The sequence below is a fragment of the Pyrus communis genome, chromosome 8 (genome assembly GCF_041283825.1).
Source record: "Pyrus communis isolate YQ-2024b chromosome 8, ASM4128382v1, whole genome shotgun sequence".
In the NCBI taxonomy this organism is placed as follows: Eukaryota; Viridiplantae; Streptophyta; class Magnoliopsida; order Rosales; family Rosaceae; genus Pyrus; species Pyrus communis.
Window position 1 is genome coordinate 11454595 of NC_142572.1, and position 22572 is coordinate 11477166.

The following is a 22572-nucleotide window of genomic DNA, read 5'->3' on the forward strand; positions in this document are numbered from 1 at the left end:
ATATGTTGGTTAAATTTTACCACATACTTGTTATAAAAAATGGTTGTTGGTAATTTTCCTACATGTTAGGTAGTTTAACAACTTATGATTGCTTGTCATATATAGGTTTGATTTGGAAGGTTTAGTAATGATATCATAATAAATAAATATATAGTCTTCACAGATTGCATAAGCCATATGACATGTACGTAGATAATGGAAAAAAGAAGAATATGAGTAAACTAAAAAGTTGAAGGCATCATTTTATTACATTGATAAAAAAATAAAAATAAAATAAATAAAATAAAAATTCAAATGGCAACGAAGATGTAAGCATCACCACACCTACTGCACTTGTTGGGGCGTGCTTCTTCCCCAATAGATTTTAGTCTTTTAACTTTTGGTCTACCTGGGGGCCTCTTTGTCAATGGGGGTTCTATCACAAACTCCTGACTCATAGATTGTTCATTGTTTTCAATATCTACTACATCCTATGTCCAGGATATAGTGTGATGCAGGATATGCATAAGGTGGGAAATTTCATGTCAGGCCCTTGCTCGTACAAGTCGCACACCATTACCATGTTAAATCTATCTCGTCTGTCAAATCCAGGATTACAACCCCACAAACCTTATACATTCTTCCAAAGATATGACTATGAAAGTCATGACTATATGGATTACGGGAATTAAAGAGTACAATTTTTGAAGAGGTATAACATCAAACACCTTCGGTGCATTGGTTTTTTTGAATAAAAAGAGAAAGAAGCATATCAATGAGAGATGATAGAAAGGGATTAGGGGGATTAGGATAAAGTCTTCATGTAAAAATTCGCACAGCAAACAACAATAAAGAAGAAAACAATTATAACATAATTGACTTGAAAATTAAATGGCATTCAATTTGTTGTGTTTTAGTCCTTTGATAGACGGAGAAGGTTGAGTATCGCCAAACCACGAAGGAAAACACACGATCATTAAATTGTACCTAGAGAATAGGTCTCCTGAAAAAATCTGCACGTATAAAACACATCTAATTTGTATAGAAAGCTAAAGGTGATTAAGCCTTCCTTAAAAATAGATTGATAAGAAATTCAAATTTAAAAATTGTTATCAAGAAATTGGGGAGAAAGATGAAGGAAACTAATGAACAATGAATTTGAATGCTGATAAAAATTTAAAACATGGGAAATATATGAAGAACGTGCAAAAGTTATAGGAGGGTAAAATAGTAATAACAATGTCAAAAAATCAACCTAATCAGAAAAATTGCTGACATGGAATCCTAGTCATTGGAGTTAAGTAAAAAATAAATAAAAATTGGACTAATCCTAATATTAGGTTATAAAATTGGACATATTTCAAGTTTCCCCTTTTAAAATTCTGGCTACGCGAACGAAACAACCCAATTCAAGTACATAAAGTTTCACCACTTTAATCAATTCAAAAGACAAAACATATTATTTGAATTCAACAACAGCAAGCATTGAAAAAAAAAAACACCAGGAATTCAGATTCCAACCAGACCATGTCCATAACAACTCAAAATTCAAACTTCAAACTTCCCAAAATTCAAATTTGAATCTCTCTAAAAACCCAATGGAGAAAACTATACACTTCACGAAACTAAAAATTCTCGAAAATTTAATTAAAAAAAAAAACTAACTGGAAAATAAGACACCGATAAAAAATTCTAAAAATACAGTTAAACTAAAAACCAGTGTTTAAAATTTTTTCGATGTTTGATATTCCTTGGAAGTATTCAAAAAATTCAGAGAACATATGAAAATGAGGGTGAAGTCTAAACTTCACCTCATATCGGGAAAACGTTTAGGCTAAAATCAACCGATATCATCAAATTTCTGATAAATATTGAAGAAACTCTTATATTTACCAATAATCCCTGAAGTTTTATTTTAAATTTTCATTAATTTCATCAAAAGCAAAGCTATTTTACAAATTTACACATCGATATTTATACCACTACCGATATTTTAAACACCGACCTCAATTAGAATTCTATAAATACAGTTAAACTCATAAGTTCATAACATATTTTAACTCTTTTCTTTCGCCCCACTCAAAAAAAATTGTCAACAAAAAAAACAACAACAATCTCATATAACATTAGCAACAAAAACATTAAACTGACAGTAAAAGACAATGATTCAGAACTTACCCAGAAAAGCAGAAGATTTAATGGAAATTAAAAGACTATTTGGGTTGGGGAATTTGAGGAGTTTGTAGGAAGAAGAAGAAGAAACTCTCACTCTCCACTCTCCAGATGATAAAGAACTGAAAAGGGTTTTTTTTATTTTTTTTATTTTTTATTATTACTAGAAAGCTGTGAGAGTAAAAGGGAACAATCACAACTGGGAGTGGGAGGTACTGTAATCTATGCTTCCAGACGTTCTAATTCGTTCGAAAGTGGAACCCAACTATTTGGTGTCTTACTCGCTCGAGTATAGCGAGATACATATACGTACTCGTGCTGTCTGGATGATACTCAACGAAATCGAGTGATTCAAAAACGAAAATCATACTTCTTGATGAGACAAAGAGAATGGTATCTTTCTTTACTGCTAAATCGCCGTGCTTTGGCAGGAAAAAGTTAGCCACTTTCGAGCTGTTGTCCGACCAAACACGGCGAGTTAGCCTTAAAAAAAGGTACCATTCTCTTCATCTCGTCAAGAAGTATTATTTTCATTTTTGAATCACTCGATTTCGTTAAGTATTGAATAAATAATGAACGTTTAAAGTTTACCCAATTTCCGGCGAGTTTTCCAGTTTTCCAGCGGACCAGTCACCTTTCAGGCTATTTTTCGGCCATCTATGGCAACCATTGTGCTTTCAAATAGGTATAATCTTATTCTACACTTTCCTATCTTCATTTTGATATATTATGGGTCGAATTTGGTTAAGAAACAATTGAGTTACAAAGTTTTGAAAATTGTCCAAAATCATTTTTAACGGAAGGACCAAAATCATGGATGGTGGACAATCTCAGGGAATGTTTCTATTGATTTTCAATTTTAGGGACAATTTCTATTGATCATACAAATCTCAGAGACCATTTTGTATAATAACCCTATTAATAATACACATACAATTTTTTTTTTCTAATAATAATATGATTCAAATTCGTTTTTACTGCGAATCGGACAAATTTTTTGTGTCCTACAGCGGCTCTTTAGTTTTTGTTTAGTCTCTTCTCTTCCTTTTGTGTGCTGGAGTGCCTAACATGCCTCTTCAATTATGGGCCATGGGTCGTTCTTAATTGGGCCCAATTTGCACATATCAAGATTTCAGCTCATCTGGGCCCATAATTAGTTTAGAACTTTTTTTCGCACTAGAAAATGGAGATGTTATTGGAACTCCCACAATGCCATCTTGCATTTTCTTAATGAGACGTGCGAATGATTTTTTTATTTTATTTTTAACAAATGCTATAATCGACACTAGGTAATGGGGGAGCGAGCTAAATCTTACAATGAGATAGAAATAATGTGGTTCAAATTCTCTTTTGGTATGAATCAAACCTAAGACCTTTCACTTATAAATGAATAGGAATACCGTCAGACCATAATATAAGTGGCGCAAGTGATCTTTTTAGAGTGTTATATTTAGTTCAACAAAAGTATTCTCTTGACCAGACCAAAGAATACACAGTCATTCACTCTTGAACTTGATATAGAGGGTGGAGAATAAAAAAATATGTTTTTCAATTTTTAATCTCCATCTTGATTACAAATTCAACCGTGACGGACAATGTATCTCTGGTTATCATGTGACCAAGAGAACGGAATCTTTAGTTCAAATATTTATATTAAGGTAAGGTGTCCTTTAAATGTCCACAATTAGTTTAAATCTTCTTTGGGCTTCACGTTTCTACCCAAAATCAAAGCATGTCTTCTCTTACGTTCAATTTCTTTTACTTTATTATTAGAAAATTTTTATAGGCACTCAAAAATTTTTATTTTGCACTCTAAACTTTTTATATGTAGAAAAAAAATACACTTGTGAGGAGTACCAAATGAGATTTTTAGAGTGCAAATAACAGTTCTCCATTATTATTATTATTAGGAATTTTTTTTGAAATGACAAATGAACTTGTTCATATTTTTCAATTTGTCATATAAACTAAAATTTTAAGCCATTTGTTATACAAACTTTACAAAATCATTAATTTGTCATTTTACCCTAAATCTATTAAATTTTCCATCCAATACAAGTCATGTGCCTCGCACATGACTTGTATTGGATGGAAAACTTAACGGAGTTAGAGAAATATGACAAATTAATGATTTAAAAAAATTTGTATGACAAATTACTTAAAATTTTAGTTTATATGATAAATTGAAAAATGCGAATTTTCCCTTATTATTATTATTATTATTATTATTATTATTATTATTATTATTATTATTATTATTATTATTATTATTATTATTATTATTCTTCTTCTTCTTCTTCTTCTTCTTCTTCTTCTTCTTTTGTTATATCCTCCATATATGAACTTCTAAATTTCACGTGCATGGAAAGAGAAATGTCATGTACCTACTCGTGGGTGCCCAACAATAGATTTGAGAGGATATATAAATAAAAGTGACCCTTAACTAACTAAATCCTTGTCACAAAATTTCTAACGTCACCGTCACTCACCTCCCATGTCTAAATCCATTCTTCCAACCAAATGAATTGACACCATATATCTTCATTTCTTGAATAAGATAATATTATGGAGATCATATTTTTCTTTTAATAAACAATATTATCTATACCAAGAGGGTGGGAGAGTGGATTAAGTTTTACAATAGGTTTGCAATAATAATGTAGTTCAAATTCGCCTTTGGCGAGAATCAAACTTAAAACCTCTCACTTATAATTAAAGAGGAATATCAATAGACCGTAGTACTGAGTGACATGGAGACCATATTTTTGTACCACATTGATATACTATATTATGTGACAAGTAATATATGTCCATGTTACGTCACTAAACGAATTTATCTCATTAAATATTTATTTGTTACTTTACTTGTGCATGTGGCTATGACTGCGACCCAAACCAGAACAAACACTACAAACAAAAGGCTTGTAAACAAAATTTCCAATCGAAAGTATTCTAAAATCAAATCCAAATAAATGCCCGTCACATTACATTTTATCACAATCTAGACGACAAGCAACATGCATGGCTTCTTCTACGTGATCCGATCCGACTATGGGCTACAAGGCAACATGGCTTCTCATGACTTGATGGGTTCATTGTTTGGAGCCTGGATAATTGGTCTAAATGTGTGACTTTTACTAATTAGGGTTTTGTGTAGAAGTGATTCTGAGCCAGAATCACTTGTGGAGAGAAGCTATCACTAAAATGATATATGTAGAAACACTATCATGTGCTTATTAATAAAGTCACTTAAAGCGATTTTACGGAGAAATACCTTGCATGTGTTTCTCTTCATAAGTACTTTTGGTTCTTCTAGAAGTACCTTCTAAATGGGTCTCTATTTTTTTTTCATTGGCGTTAATCTTGTGCTTATGTCTAAAGTTGCGTCGTTTTTAAATTCTGCAAAAGTTATTTTTTCTTATTTAAATCATAGGTTTGTAGATACCTAACCTAACACTCAAGGCATTGAGCGGTCTTAAGTTATTATCGTTACATACATGTACTATCTTTAAATAACTCAGTTTATTCTTCATACTATAGTCATTGAAAATAAGCCTACCAACCGAACAGTTACGTTTCCCTTTTCAAGTAGTTAAAGATGTTACGGTCGAATATTGTATCAAGGGCGATAAATTATAAGTGGGTTGCTGCGCTATTGGCTTCCCTTTGGTTAAGGTGCCGTTTTGGTAAAGCTCAACTCTCTTAATTAACTAATTAATTAAGTTATTCGGAACATCACAACTCTAACCAATTATTATTACAATTTTTTTTAGTACAACTATATATTTTACACTAAAAGAAGAGAGAGTTCGGTTAAGTCACATAATGGGCAACCTAATTCGATATCAAATTCGTCATCTACAAGATTCGAACCTAAGACCTCTCACTTACAAGTGAAGAAGAATACCATCAGACCATAGTACCGAGTGACATTATTATTACAATTAATTGCGAAACCAAAAAACTATATAGTAAAATCTGAGTTTTTTCTTCCTTCTTTTACTACAGAGATATTAGAATGCACAACCATTTACATGGTACAATATATAGCAATTGCAACGTCATATATTATCATTTGAATAAAAATTTGCATATATAACATTGCATTATTAGCACGAAACTATGCCGTAAAAGTCTTACTCTATAAAAATAACAATAAAAATTGATAATGATTTGGTAATTAATTTGTTAAGTAAGCATGCATATTTTTTGGGTTTTGTGGGCAGTGTGACAAGAGTGTTTTACAAGCAAAAATCTAAATCTATAGCAAAGGCCTTCTTTTAAGGCATACAGCAAGTAAAACAATTACATTTTCTTGGTGTCCAACATTTTCATAACTCCCAATATTGACGTGTTGGAGGGGGAAAAGGGTAAAAAATAGGTTTGTGCTATGAAAACAATTTATATAAAACAAGTTAACTATTATATGACGTCGCAATCTAATAAAACATAAAAATGTATTATTAGACAATGAACAATGGTGAACCACTCCATGTGAGTTATTTTCCTCTGCCAAACGCAATACAATACGTACGTAATTGGTCAATTGCCATGAAACGTAAAGTCAAGTGGTAACGTCAGAGTGAAAATATAGTACGGCGGTTTCATGCATGGCAACTTGCAGAAGTTGGGTTATGGTTTTCGCGGCAGCAGTAAGGTTTTAAGTATCATTACCTCAGGTTTTAGGAAAACGATTTTTATAAGAAAGTGAGGTTCTTAATCTCTCTAGGCCCTTACATTTTTGCTTATTATTTAATGTACAATGAGAAATATAACTAGCATAGAAAATTAATGCATGTCATTTTTTGTGTTTTATTTTTTAGTACATTGATATTTTTATATTAAGGGAAGAGAGAGGTTCGGCTAAGCCACACAATGGGCAGCCTAATTTGATATCGAATTCGCCATCCATGAGATTCAAACCTAAGTTCTTTCACTTCCAAGTAAAGAGAAATACCATCAAACCGTAATACTGAGTGGCAAATATATAACTCTTTCAGTCAATTAAAAAATCAAATATGTCTTTTCACTTAACTTTATAATCATATATGACTAACTTTTATGATGCATTGAACAGAAAATGAGTCAAATTTGAAATCTGAAGTTAAGTTTTTATGTGCATTGGAGATAACCTTATAGAGGTTTTCTTTATAACTTTTGTTCATATAAAAAGTTAGGGTGAATTACATATTTCTATCTCAACTTTGAATTACATTACAAACTTATAGCTTATATTTTAAACATTGCAATGTTATACATCAATTTACGATTTCGTTGCAATATCATACCTCTATTAGTCAATCCATCAAATTAATTGTTAAGTGATGATGTGACAAATGTAAGACCCATATTTTTGCTGATGTGGATATAAAATTTAGGCCACGTGGATATATATATGAAAAAAAAAACCACTAATTCTCTCTCTTCCTCTACCCTTGCACCTTCCTCCCACATTCTCTCTTTCGCCCTTTCACGCTGCAACAGCAGCCAAGACGCAACGCCCCAACAACGCCGTTGTCCTCCGATCACCACCCAAAAACTGATATTCCTAAAATCCTCTTTTCATACCCAGTTCAAATGTCTACCTTATTTCATCAAATTATAAGTTCGAATTTCAGATCTAAGCCTCGATTGGATCCTTAACTTTCACAATGTGCACAGCAAGCACAAGATTCACATCCAAATTCCAAACATAGAAGAAAAAACCTCCACACAATAATCAAGATTTTGTGTGATTAATTTAGATAAACTCAATATGTGTGGGATTAATCCGTAATGAAGGATGACCGCGGCCTTCCAACAACGACGGCACCTGCAGCGCGAAGAAAGGGAGCTCGGAGTCGGGTCTAATACTCCGGAAAGGCTGGTACAATTTCTGGGCTTTGGCAGCGATTTTGTTGCTCGCGTTTTGGTCTATGTTCACCGGCACCGTCATGCTCTGGTAGTCTGCTGGCAACCTCAACCGTCTCTCCGACGACCTTGACTCGCCCATTCACGACGATCTCGACGTTCTTGTATGATTTTTTCTTGTTTTGTTTTTGTGGGTCGATTTGGTTGGATCTCTGATTTGCTGGGTTAATGGGGATTTCGGGTTTTTTCTGGTGGTTTAGAAAATGGAGGGGGAGAAGGTGGTGAATCACATGACTCTAATTGTCGTCGGGTCAGGTTACCAAGGTTCGCGTAGAGGTCTGCACGAGGAGGTGCTGGGGTGAGAAGGAAGGTTTGGTTGGGGTGGGGTGGGATGGGTCCCACTCTCTTTATTTAATTTTTTTTGGCATAAATTTTTTTTTTTAAATTTTAATTTTTTATCTACATAGTCTTCCACGTTAGAAAAACATGAGTTTTATATTTATCACGTCATCACTTAATGGTCATTTTAACGGATTAATTAACTGAGGTATGACATTACAACGAATTTACAAGTTGAGATATGACATTGCAATGTTTAAAACATAAGGCATGAGATTGTGTTGCTACTTTAAGGTAGTTTTGTGTAATTTACCCAAAAAGTTAACATCTTACAAGTTTATTTAATATAGTCTTCCTAGCATTACCCATATATGTATTAGAGATTTGGTTGCGCTTATTAAATCCTACATATTACGTATATTATATTTTTAATTATTGGTAGTATACTAATGTCCAATTATTTTCTGTCTGTCTCTCTCTCTTAACTTTGTCAAATATCAGAAGCGATTATGATTCTCACATATACCAAAGTTATTATCTAAAACTACATTAATGAAACCCTCTTTGTCAACTAAAAAAGAGTAAAAAGAAATATTTGTCTTCTATCACAACAAAAAAAAATTAAGGACAGTAACGTAATTTCACAAGACAAAATTTTGTTGCTTTTTTTAAACATCACGTACATGTAATTTTATGGGAGCCTTACTTATTGAGACACAAATATATACTATATTTCACACAATTCCACACCTTTTAAAACATTTCAAGAAGGGACAAAAAACCCAAACAGAAACCCAAGCCTAACTAAAAAATAAATGGACCGACTAAATTACGGCCCATGCCCCTCATATATAGCTGTTAATAAACGGTCACGTTAACCACTACACGACAAAAAATCATTAAAGTGAACCATATTCCCTTATTCAATACCGCGAACTGATGGGTTTCATCTTTCCCAAAAACCTATCATATTCTGGTTCTACTTTTTGTTTATAAATTGGTTTTGCACATAAATATGTTATGCTAAAAGAAAAAAGGAATCTGCATCTAGCTTCTATGTTAAAAACAATTATGCATCTAATTGTGCGTTAACAACCAATTCTACATCTACCTTGTTTGCTAATTGATGCTGCTTCTAGCTTGTGTGCTAAGTGATGCTACATCTAGCTTGTGTGCTTAGTGATGCTACATCTAGCTAGTGTGCTTAGTGATGCTGCATGCTAATTCTAGCTTGTGTGCTAAGCATCTACCCTTTGCATTTAGTTTGTCATTTATATGACTTCATATTATTTGATTCAACCATCAGTGGTGCTATTGTACTTTTACTGGTAAGCAAACAAAAACTAATGACAACAACAACAACAAAGCATTTTTCCACTAAGTGGGGTCGACTATATGAATCCTAGAACGCCATTGCGCTCGGTTCTATGTCATGTTTTCCGTTGGATCCAAGTACTCTAAGTCTTTTCTTAGAGTCTCTTCCAAAGTTTTCCTAGGTCTTCCTCTACCCTTTCGGCCCTGGACCTCTGTCCCGTAGTTGCATCTTTTAACCGGAGTGTCAGTAGGTCTTCTTTGCACATGTCCAAATCATCGTAACCGATTTTCTCTCATTTTTCCTTCAATTTCGGCTACTCCTACTTGACCTTAGATGTCTTCATTCCTAATCTTATCCTTTCTCGTGTGCCCACACATCCAATGGAGCATCCTCATCTCCACTACACCCATTTTATGTATGTGTTGATGCTTCACCGCCCAACATTCTGTGCCATACAACATTGCCTGCCTTATTGCCGTCCTATAAAATTTTCCCTTAAGCTTCAGTGGCATACGACGGTCACACAACACGCCGGATGCACCCTTCCACTTCATCTATCCAGCTTGTATTCTATGGTTGAGGTCTCCATCTAATTCTCTATTCTTTTGCAAGATAAATCCTAGGTAGCGAAAACGGTCGCTCTTTGGTATTCCTGATCTCTGATCCTCACCTCTAACTCATTTTGGCCACCATTTGCACTAAACTTGCACTCCATATATTCTGTCTTTGATCGGCTTAGGCGAAGACCTTTAGATTCCAACACTTCTCTCCAAAGGTTAAGCTTCGCATTTACCCCTTCCTGAGTTTCATCTATCAACACTATATTGTCTGCGAAAAGCATACACCAAGGAATATCATCTTGAATATGTCCTGTTAACTCATCCATTACCAATGCAAAAAGGTAAGGACTTAAGGATGAGCCTTGATGTAACCCTACAGTTATGGGGAAGCTTTCGGTTTGTCCTTCATGAGTTCTTACGACAGTCTTTACTTCATCATACATATCCTTTATAGCTTGGATATATACTACTCGTACTCCTTTCTTCTCTAAAATCCTCCGAAGAATGTCTCTTGGGACCCTATCATACGCTTTTTCCAAATCTATAAAGACCATGTGTAAATCTTTTTTCCTATCTCTATATCTTTCCATCAATCTTTGTAAGAGATAGATTGCCTTCATGGTTGAGCGCCCTAGCATGAACCTGAATTGATTGTCCGAAACCCATGTCTCTTGCCTCTATATATGCTCAATGACTCTCTCCCAGAGCTTCATTGTATAACTGATAGGAGCATATTTATGCGACTTAAATGGCTTGTTCTCGTACATTTACGTTATGTTTCTTTAGTTATTTTAGTACTTTAAGCTATTTTCGTGTGTTTGTAGGTCCAAAGGGCTAAAGGAGCAAAAAGATGCATTTTGGAGACTTTTGGAGCACTTTTGGGCTAAGGACGGATAGCTTATGCTTGGAGCCAAAGTGTTGGAACCTTGTTCTCTTTAGTTTTAGGACATTTAAACCTTTCCTAATCCCAATCATGCCATGCATAACACACATCCATTCTAACACATTGTCATTGCACATGCATTTCCTTCATTAGTTAACCCACATGCACTTATCACTTATCATCACCACATATCATATCACTTAATCACTTATCACTTATCATCACCACTTAACCACTTATCATATCATAACCACATATCATATCACTTATCACTTATCACTTAACATAACATCCACCCACTTCACCTACAACATCCACCTACTTCACCTACAACATCCACTTCACCTACAACATCCACCTACTTCACCTACAACATCCACCTACTTCACCTACAAATGACATAGTCATATGTTCCCTCCACTACTCCTATAAATACCCTTGCATTCATTCATTCAAAGACATCTCAATTTCATACACAACACACCACAAACACATCCCTTTCTCTCTTAGCCGTGAGTCTCCCTTAGAATCCAAAACCATCTTTTCCATTCCACACTTCCATCCCCCAAACCAATTATCCCTAGACCTTATGCTACAATAAAGAGGAAGAGAAGAGGGCCTAAACGTTCATACAATTCAAATTTGAGTTGTTGGAATGTTTAGGCGTTTCTTTGATTTCAATGTTTAATTTCAATTCTCTTTGTTTTGTATGAGGAACTAAACCCCCCTTTAGCTAGGGGGTGATTCGAAATTATGTTTATGTTTGTAATATGATTTGATTACTTTTAATTACGTTTCATAAATTGTGAATTCAATTTGTTTAACTGTTTGATTGATAACCTATTTATGTATGTTTATTAAGAATGAACGCTTAATTTTCATGCATGAATTTGACGCTAGAATATAAGTGAGTTTCACATAATAGTTATGAACTTATATTCACAAGTAGTGGAGGTTGCTTATAAACAATCGCGTTAAACAAATTCTTGGCATAAGTTTCATGCAATCATAGTAACGAATGCCTCGTCAACACTTATAGTTTTCATGATGCTTAATGATTCTTGCTTGTTTCTCTATTATGCAATTCATGTAGGGAACTTGTGAGGAATGCTTTGGGTTGTCGTATGCAATCATCCAATTCATTAACTTAAGGAAAACTTGACGGTTAATTTAAGCGGACCTAATTAACCCGGGGTGTTGAGAATTCATGGTTTGTTGAAATGCAATTGGAAATCATTTTATTATGCAAGTGTAACATGTATGGAGATGAACCCCTTAGCTAGCCATACCATCCATTCATTTCCGTCAATTTCATATTTACAATTTGTTTTCTTTACAATCTATCCATTTTAGTTTAAATTCGTCCAAATCCAATTCCCCCCTATTTCGTTGAAGTCTTAGTCTTAATCTTTCTTATTTTTAGTTTTGCTTTCTTCGAGCATTAAATAGTGTTTTATATTGTGTTTTTATGTTTTTAAGTCAATTTAGAAGGTTTTAGCAAGCCCTCCTAATCCCCGGTCTAGAACGATCCCTACTTGCACTTATACTACAAATCGTCAAAAAGAGGGTTTAATTTGTGTGCGCATAAATCTCGCATCAATAACTCATTAGCTTAATACCCTTATAGGTTATGCAATTTTGTACGTCGCCCTTATTCTTGTAAATAGGCACCAAAGTGCTCTTTCGCCACTCATTTGGCATATTCTTCATTTTCAAAATCCTATTGAAAAGGTCTGTGAGCCATGCTATACCTGTCTCTCCCAAGACTTTCCACACTTCAATCGGTATATCATTTGCGTCCATTGCTTTTCTATGCTTCATCTTTTTCAAAGCTACAACCACTTCTTCCTTCCTGATTCGGCGGTAAAAGGAGTAGTTTCTACATTCTTTTGAGTTACTTAACTCCCCCAAAGAAGTGATGTGATATAAACTAGCACACAAATTAAACCCTTTTTAGATAATTGTAGTATGTGAAAGTAGGGATCATTCTAGGCCAGGGATTAGGAGGGACTGCTAATCTACTCAAATTAGGCTCAATTACACTTAACTAGACTCTTATGACTTAAGACTGACTCAAACTACTCAAAACTACACAAAACAAACAAATTGACTCCAAACAATGTATATGGACGAATTCTAACTTATGTTGACTCAAAGCACTAAAAAGAAACTAGTTTGAATAGATTCTAACTAAAAGACACGAAATATAAAGGGGGAAGTGGTTTTTGACGAATTTAAAGTAGAAGCAAACAAATTTTAAGACTCTAAACAACTTTGGACGAAATTGGGTGTTTTAATGGGTGAATGGCTAGCTAGAGGGTTCATCTCCACACATGACACATATGCATACAATTCAATTTCCAGTTATTATTCCTATAAACCATGAACAACAATGCCCCAAATTAATTATGAATTGCACTAATTAACTATCAGATTTTCCTAATTTCATTGAATTGGACTCAGCGACGCAATCAAATTACTCTTATCAAGTTCCCTATATGAATTGCATGATAGAGATACATATCAAAGATCATTAAGTTCTATGAAAATCATAAGCATTGACAAGGCATTCGTAAGTAGGAACTACATGATACTCCTGCCATGGATTTACTTAACACAATCATGACTAGTGATTTCCACTACTTATAAATATAAGTTCATAATGATTAGGTGAAATTCCCTTATATTTTAGCATCAAATTCATGCATGCAAACTAAGTATGCATCCTTAATCAACATACAAGAATAAGTTATCAATCAAACAGATAAGTAAATCACATTCATGATTTATGAAACAATAACTGGATGTAATCAATTCATATCACATATATGTTCATGGCTTTGAATCCACCTTTAGCTAAAACAAATTTAGTTCTTCTTGTCCGCACTTAAACAAAGATAACTTAAATTAAACATTGAAAACAAAAGATAGAATACACCTAGGAACGTTCCAACAATCCAAGCTTGAATGGCAGGGCACGGCTCCAAGGGCCTCCTCTCCTTTCTCCTTGCAAGGCTGCGACACTAGAGAGATTTCTATGTATGATGGATGTGTGGTGCGAATTGTGGTGAGAGATGGATCATCTATGATTACTGCAGCACAACGTATTTATAGGGAGAAGGGAAGGCATGGCAAAGGGCAGAGAAAAAGGCGAATCAGGACTCCAAATCAACAAGGAAAAAGAAACTTCTCATTCAAATTCCAGGGAGGAAAAGGAATGGTCCTTGCAGCAGGTAACATAGCTTCTAAAAGGGGTGGATGTGGCACCCTTTTAGGGATAGGGCTTGGCTTCTAGAAACCTGATTTGTAGGTATCCTAATATCATTTAGATGTCCTCCTTGCAGCTGGAATTAAGGTAGTTTAGAATAAGGTTAGGATAAGATAAGGTATGATTTTGGATAATGTTTCTTCCTTTTAGCTGATTCCTTATCTTCTTTGATCTTGAATTAATTTCTTCAACTCTTGAGCACATTCCTAGCCTCTTTTGATCTTCAAAAACGTCCATCCACCTTGCTCCATGCATATGTTATCCATTCCAAGCCCAAAATTGCTCTAAAATGCTCCAAATTGTCATTTCTTGCCAACTTTGCCATTTGGACCTACAAACACACGAAAAAAACTTAAAACACTCTAATAAATAGAAACTAACTTACTAAATGCAAAGAAACAAGCTAATAAAGGTGCATAACTATGCTCCTATCAAATTCCCCCACACTTAGCTTTTGCAAGTCCCCGAGCAAAACAAAGAAAACAAAACACAACCTAAACCTTCCAACAATTGCCTCAGGGATTTCCAATGAAACATGGCGTGTTAAAAATCACTACTCCCATAGATTTTAGCTATCCTTACCCTCGAGCATATACTTAACCATAGTCACCACTCACTAGCTCGCATTTAATCAATTAAAACAACATTTTGAATGTAGTAACATGCCTTAGAGAATCCCTCAATTCCTCACCGGATATACTCTCTATTTTCACATAGATTTTCTAACTACACTCCCTACACTAGGTATATGCGAGAAGATTGATGTAAACATGTAGACTAGCACTCACATATGTTATAACAAAGAGGGCACTTTCTGGAATTATTAATACAACATGTATATGATCTCATGAACAGAATGTCACTACTTAGAAGCGAGAACCAGGGATTCTATATGCTCGTACCAATTTCAAACTCCACATATTGAAACACAAAACAATCAAGATAGAAGTCTAAGGGTTGTAACAGGCTAAGGTATTGGCTAACAAAGAAATGTTAAGGATAAACAAGGGTTCTTAAAGCAATAGTAAGCAAAGTAATGAAATAAACATTTAGAATTCACTTTTGAATGTAGAAATCAACTTTAAACACCCATGGGAGAGTCACACAACACTTAAGGCCAGATTCAAACTTTTGGACCCTTTCTTCAACAACCAACACTTGTGAGTTCATTCTTACTTATTTCTCAACTCTTTTCCTTTCTTTTTCTTTTTTTTTTCTTTTTCCACGTTATTTTTTTTTATTTTATTTATTTATTTTATTTTCCCTTGTGCCCTTTTCTTTTTCTTTGGCATGCTAAACATACAACCTCATAGATTTCCAACGAAAAACCTTCCCCCACACTTGTTTTTCTGCAAATTGTAGATCAAAAGGAATTCCCTCTAAGTTATGCTCCACTATTCTTTAAGAATAAGGGTATGGATAGTCCTATTCTAGACTAGGTAAGGATAATGTGGCTAACAAAGAAAATCGGCTAACTAAGGCTCAACGGGGTTAAACCTACAATACATATGCAAGGGATAAGGCTTTTTGGCTCTGGTTTAACTAAACAACTTCATCTTGTTATATGTTATGCACTTAATTTTATGCTTTTGATGAAATGGGCATGAGTTCTAGTATTTGGAACTATAATGATGAAAACACGTTCTAAGTAGCAACCAAGGAAAGAAATAATGAGATCATGCAACGACTTTAGAAATAAAAAAAATCAAGATTAATAACTCTCTAAATAATAAAGTATAGGCTCAAGTCTCTCAGGGTTGTAGTGTTAGTTTGAGTTTCTTCCTTCAAGCATGTTACAAAAACTAATTTTTTTTCTCTTTGTGATTACATGTGAATTCGTAAATGACAACTACAACTAGGCATAAACCAAAGAGCATATCAAACTTCCACCCATGTTTGTAACTTTCTTTAACTGTCATGCAATTAAAAACCAAATCCTCATCATTGTGTTGGAAGGTACCCTAAGACACAAACAAACATAAAAAAACGACTCTTTATGGGTTTTTTTCAAAACTTTGTCGAATTTTTTTTTTTTAAATTTCGGATTTTCTGTTATAGGACACATTAAAACACTTCAAAACACAATAAAAACACTTAAAAACAGTGAGTAACAACTTTTAGAGGTGATAGGTGATAAAATTCGAAAATAAATCATGAAAAGCATCTATTTACCGCCCCACACTTAAACCAGCATTGTCCTCAATGTTTCAAACATAGACTCACACGAAACAATCAAACAACGCAACTAACAAACATGACAATTATGGCAAAGTAAAAGCAATAAAGAGTAGGTTTAAGGAACACAAATCTGGTTGTGGAGTCGGAGATTCCTAGGTCTTCTTTATTTGAATGCATGAGTTGCCTCCCAAGAAGCGCTTGCTTTAACGTCTTCCAGCCGGACGATACCTCCATTCAAGCTTCACTAAAGCCCACGGCATAGAGGGGTACATCCTCCACAACATGCTCCTCAAAGTACTCATAGTAAGGCTTTAAACGATATCCATTCACTTTGAATTCATGTCCTGTCTTTAAACTTTGAATTTGGACTGCACCATAAGGAAAGACATTAGTAACAACAAAAAGACCTACCCACTTAGAACGCAACTTACCTGGAAATAATCGAAGGCGGGAGTTGAAAAGCAACACTTTCTACCTTACAAAGAACGTCTTAATATGAATCATCTTGTCATGAAATGCCTTTATTTTCTCCTTGTAAATATGAGCGTTCTCATAAGCCTCGTTCCGAATCTCCTCAAGCTCATTCAATTGAAGCTTCCTAATATGAATCATCTATGTCCATATTGAACGTTTTGACTGCCCAATGTGCTTTATGCTCCAATTCAATGGGAAGATGGCATGGTTTCCCATAGATGAGCCAAAATGGAGACATCCCAATTTGTGTTTTGTAGGCTGTGTGATACACCCACAATACATCATTTAAACGCAAGCTCCAATCCTTCCGAGTTGGCCCAACTGTCTTCTCCAAAATTTTCTTGATTTCTTGATTAGAAACCTCGGCTTGCCACTTGTTTGAGGATGATAAGGTGTTAAAACCTTATGCGTGACGTTATACTTCTTGAGTAGCGCCTTAATGGTAAAATGGGAACCCCTATCACTTATAAGTACTCTTGGTATTCCAAATCTGGCAAATATGTTAGTTTTGACAAAATTTGCAACCACTTTGGAATCATTAGTATGGGTGGCTTTTGCTTCCACCCATTTCGATACATAATCAACCGTAAGTAAAATATAATTGAAACCATGAGATGAAGGAAAATGACCCATGAAATCAATACCCTAAACATAAAAAATCTCAATAGAAAAGATAGGGGTTTGCGACATTTGATCTTTTGCACTTATATTGCTCGTTCTTTGACAACGATCACAAGTCATACAAAAAGTTCTAGCATCCTTAAAGATAGTTGGCCAATAAAATCCACATTCTAACATTTTAAGTGCTGTTCTTTGAGTGCCAAAATGACCCCCATATGCATAAGTGTGACAGAAAATCAAAAATTGAATTAAACTCGAATTCATGCACACACCTACGAAGAATCTAATCAGGGCAATATTTCCACAAGTACGGGTCATCCCACAAATAAAACCGTGCATCCTTTTTAAGTTCATCACGTTGGTGCTTGTTTAGGGTGCTTGGAACTTGTTTAGACACCAAATAATTCACTAAAATGACATACCATGGCTCACTTACCTCAATGGACAGCAGCTGCTCGTCTGGGAATGCTTCTAGGATGGGTAATGGTTCCTCATCATGTACCAAACGGCTTAAGTAGTCAGCCACCACGTTTTCACTTCCTTTCTTGTCCCAGATCTCGATATCGAACTCTTGGAGAAGAAGCATCCAACGAATAAGCCTTCGTTTGGCCTATTTCTTTGTGAGTAAATACTTCAAAGCTGCATGATCATAATAAATGATAACTTTAGTTCCAAGTAAATAAGAACGAAACTTATCTAAAGCAAACACAACAGCAAGTAGTTTTTTTTCAGTGGTGGAGTAGTTTAATTGAGCATCATTCAAGGTTCGGGAAACGTAGTAGATGAAATGCAGCTATTTATCCTTCCTGTGTCCCAGAACAGCCCCTAACATGTAATCTGAGGCATCACACATAAGCTCAAAAGGAAGACTCCAATCTGTTGGATCTATGATGGGTGCCAAATTGATCATCTCCTTGAGGTGATTGAAGACCTTCTCACATTCTTTAGCGAACACAAATGGCACATCCTTTTGTAGGAGTCGGCATAGAGGTGTAGAGATCTTTGAGAAATCCTTGATAAAACGTCTATAGAATCCTGCATGTCTAAGGAAAGAACAAACCTCCCTCACCGAAGTGGGAGAGGGTAAGTAGCGTACAAGATCTATTTTTGATTTATCAACTTCAATTCCCTTCTCTAAAACGATATGACCTAAAACTATGCCTTGTTTTACCATGAAGTGACACTTTTCCCAATTTAAAACAAGGTTAGTTTCAATGCATCGTTTCAAGATTAATGTGAGATTAGTTAAACAATCATCAAACGAATCACCAAAAACACTAAAATCATCCATGAAAACTTCAATAATCTTCTCAACAAAATCTGAAAAGATACATACCATGCATCTTTTAAAGGTGGCTGGTGCATTACATAAACCAAATGGCATTCGACGATAAGTAAAAGTACCAAATGGACAAGTAAAAGTGGTATTTTCTTGATCATCTGGAGCTATAACAATCTGATTATATCCCGAATAACCATCAAGAAAGCAATAAAAAGAATGACCGACTAACCTTTCAAGCATTTGATCAATGAACGATAAGGGGAAGTGATATTTCCTTGTGGTGGCGTTAAGCTTCCTATAGTCAATGCAAACTCTCCACCCTTTTTGGATACGAGTGGGCACAAGTTCATTCTCTGTATTCTTCACCACGGTGACTCCAGATTTGTTTGGAACAACTTGAACTGGTGAAACCCAACGACTATCCGAAATTGGATAAATCACTCCACAATCAAGGAGCTTGATAATCTCTTTTTTCACAACTTCCATTATTGGAGGGTTAAGTCGACATTGAGCCTCTCGAGTTGGTTTAGCCCCATCCTCTAGAAGTATGCGATGCATGCATGTTGTAGGACTAATTCCCTTGATGTCGGCTAAAGTCTATCCAATGGCCGTTTTGTACTCCTTCAACACCCGAACTAGTTTTTCCTCCTCCAATACTATGAGTGATGAAGAGACTATGACAGGCAAAGTCTCTTTATCTCCCAAGAAGACATACTTGAAATGATTTGGTAATGGTATAAGCTCGGGGGAGGGTGCCTGAATCACTGAGGGTAACAACTTATTAGTAGAAACGGTAATTGGAATTGGGATTGGAGGCTTACCAATATTTTATGGCAAGGACTCAAGGGCAGCCACCATCTCCACTTCTTCACAATTGGGCACGGCAAGGGAATCCTCATTCTTGCCGTGAATGTGCATAGGTTATGTCCTTTGGTCTTTAAGTCTCATTCCTCTTGTAATGGTTGTTTCAAGGGCATCCTCATTTAGGCCGTTAAGGTATTAATGCGCCAATGAATTGAATACATCAATAGAAAAAAAAGAATGATCGTCTTTAGGATACCTTATAGCTTCAGAAATGTTAAAATCAATAATCTCGCCATCAAATTCCATTGTTAACGTCCTCTTAAACACATCTATCTTGGTGTGGGCTGTTTTCATGAAAGGCCTCCCAAGTAGGATCAGCAATGGTGTGGAATGGGCCGAATCTTCCATATCAAGCACACAAAAATTTGCTGGAAATATCGAGTAGTTAACTTGCACCAAAACATCTTCCAAAACTCCTTTCGGATATGCATTAGAACGATCAGCTAATTGAATAATAACACTATCATTTTTAAGTTTTCCTTGGTTCATAGATGCATAGATAGAGTATGGCATGACATTAATGAAAGCACCCAAATCTAGCATTGCATGTTCAAGCTTAGTATTGCCAATAACACAAGGGATTGTGAAACTACCTGGATCTTTGCATTTAGGAGGCAATTTCCTTTGTAAAACCGCTGAAACATTCTCACTTACCCGTACCACTTCCTTGATCGAAATCTTTTTCCTTGTTATGCTAAGCTCTTTCAAAAATTTAGCATACTTTGGAACTTGCTTGATTGCATCAATGAATAGGATATTGACTCGCACCTTTCTAAACATCTCAAGAATGTCCTTGTCACTCTCTTCTTTCTTAGATTGCATAAATTTGCGAGGGAAAGACACATTTGGTGGAATAGGGTTAGATTAACTGAGTTTGGACCTAACTTACCTGTGTTAGACGGTTTAAGATCCCTAGGTGGCTGCGACAAGGTTTGTTCTACCCTTGCCGTGGCCTTGTCCTTTTCCTCCTCCTCGAGCTGTAGCTTCTCGTCCTCATTTTGGCTTAATTGGGATGGTTATGGGTCGGTTCCAATTTCCTTGCCACTTCTTAACATAATGGCCTTGGCGGTTTCAAATCCTCCCCTTGGATTCACAATAGTTAAACTAGGCAGTTTGCGTTGTTCTCTAAATTGTCCCATGATCTCCGCTACTTGCCCCATTTGTTTCTTCAATTTGTCCACCTTTTTAGCTTGATTTTGCATCTATTTGGTTTGATTTTGTACTCCCTGTGTCAAAGAGGTGAGTAATTGAATAACTTTATCATTATCCAAAGACATACCTGAATTTGGTTGGGCCGAATGTGGTTGAGGTTGCATTGGTGCGAATGGCCTTTGAAATATCCCGGGGGGTGGCTGTCGAAATCCTCCTTGTTGTTGAGTTTGTTGAGGCTTCCTCCACTTCATGTTTGGGTGATCTCTCCAGCTCGGATTGTAAGTGTTGGCGTATGGATCATATTTTTGCTGATTTTGGCCTTGATACCCAATGACGTTAGCACTTTCCCATCTTCCATTCTCTATCAATTGAGGACATTGATCATTGGAATGTCCTTGCATAGTGCACACGCCATAAATACTTGCTCTTTGCATTTTAGATCCATTAACAACCTGTGACACAAGAATAGTGAGATTAGCCAATTGAGATTGAATTTCGAAAATTGCACTTACTTCGTTCACTTGGGTTTGTCGTGGGGGGTCTCTTTGTCCAACTCCCTTATATTGTTGTACATTCAAGGCTCAATTGGCTATGAAGATCTTGGCAGCAACTGGGGTTTTGTCAACCAAAGTACCACATGCTGAAGCATCTAGCATTTGTCTTTTAATTGGAAGAAGTTCTTTGTTTTAGGTACCAGTTTATGACTCGACGTTTTCAACCTGTTCGTGCAAATATATTGGAGTTTAACAACAATTTTGAATCACCTTTGAGAAGGAAAAGGAAGCAACCAAAACCCAATCCCCCTAGTTCTAGCTCTGAATCCGAATTTGAAGAAGAAGAAGAGGAAGATGAAGAACAAGACATGGCTGTGGATAATCAAATAATCAAGGAACTTTCAGCCTCGGGGTTGGACAATGCCGTGCCTATTTGCATTCAATACCCTAGGGCAGCTCAAGGTAAGACCGATGAGTTTGAATTGAAGTCAAGCTTGCTGCATCACATTCCCAAATACCATGGGCTGTCCATGGAAGATCCAAACAAGCATTTGAAGGAATTTGAAATGGTATGTTCGAGCACGACACCAATCAACGTGGATGGCAATATTTTGAAGATGAAAGCTTTTCTATTCTCTCTTTTGGAAAAGGCTAAGGATTGGCTCTTTGAATTAGCACCTGGAACCGTTACTTTTTGGGAAAGTATGAAGAAAGAATTCTTAGAGAAATTCTTCCCAACTTTAAGATTCATTCTTTTGAGGAAGAGAATTAGTGGAATTCAACAAGGCCAAGGAGAATCCTTTCCAGCGTATTATGAGCGTTTCAAGACTTTAGTTGCATTATGCCCATAACAAGAAATAAAAAAAGAGCTTCTAATTCAATATTTCTACGAGGGACTCCTTCCAATTAAAAGACAAATGCTAGATGCTTCGGCATGTAGTGCTTTGGTTGACAAAACCCCAGTTGCTGCCAAGATCCTCATAGCCAATCGAGTCTTGAATGCACAACAATATGAGGGAGTTGGACAAAGAGACCCCCCACAGCAACACTAAGTTAATGAGGTAACTGCAATTTCCGAAATTTAATCTCAATTGGCTAATCTCAATGTTCTTGTGCCACAGGTTTTTGATGGATCCAAAGT

The 22572-nt window shown here is 35.6% G+C and overlaps 1 long non-coding RNA gene across 1 annotated transcript; it reads right to left on the minus strand.

The window, feature by feature from the left end:
• Nucleotides 1–217: 217 nt before the first annotated feature.
• Nucleotides 218–2284, minus strand: LOC148695086 (uncharacterized). The gene is made up of 2 exons (XR_015965199.1): nt 2158–2284; nt 218–578 (listed from the first exon to the last, which is right to left on the minus strand). It is a non-coding gene; the product is annotated as an uncharacterized LOC148695086 (long non-coding RNA).
• Between the last annotated feature and the right edge of the window lie 20288 nt (nt 2285–22572).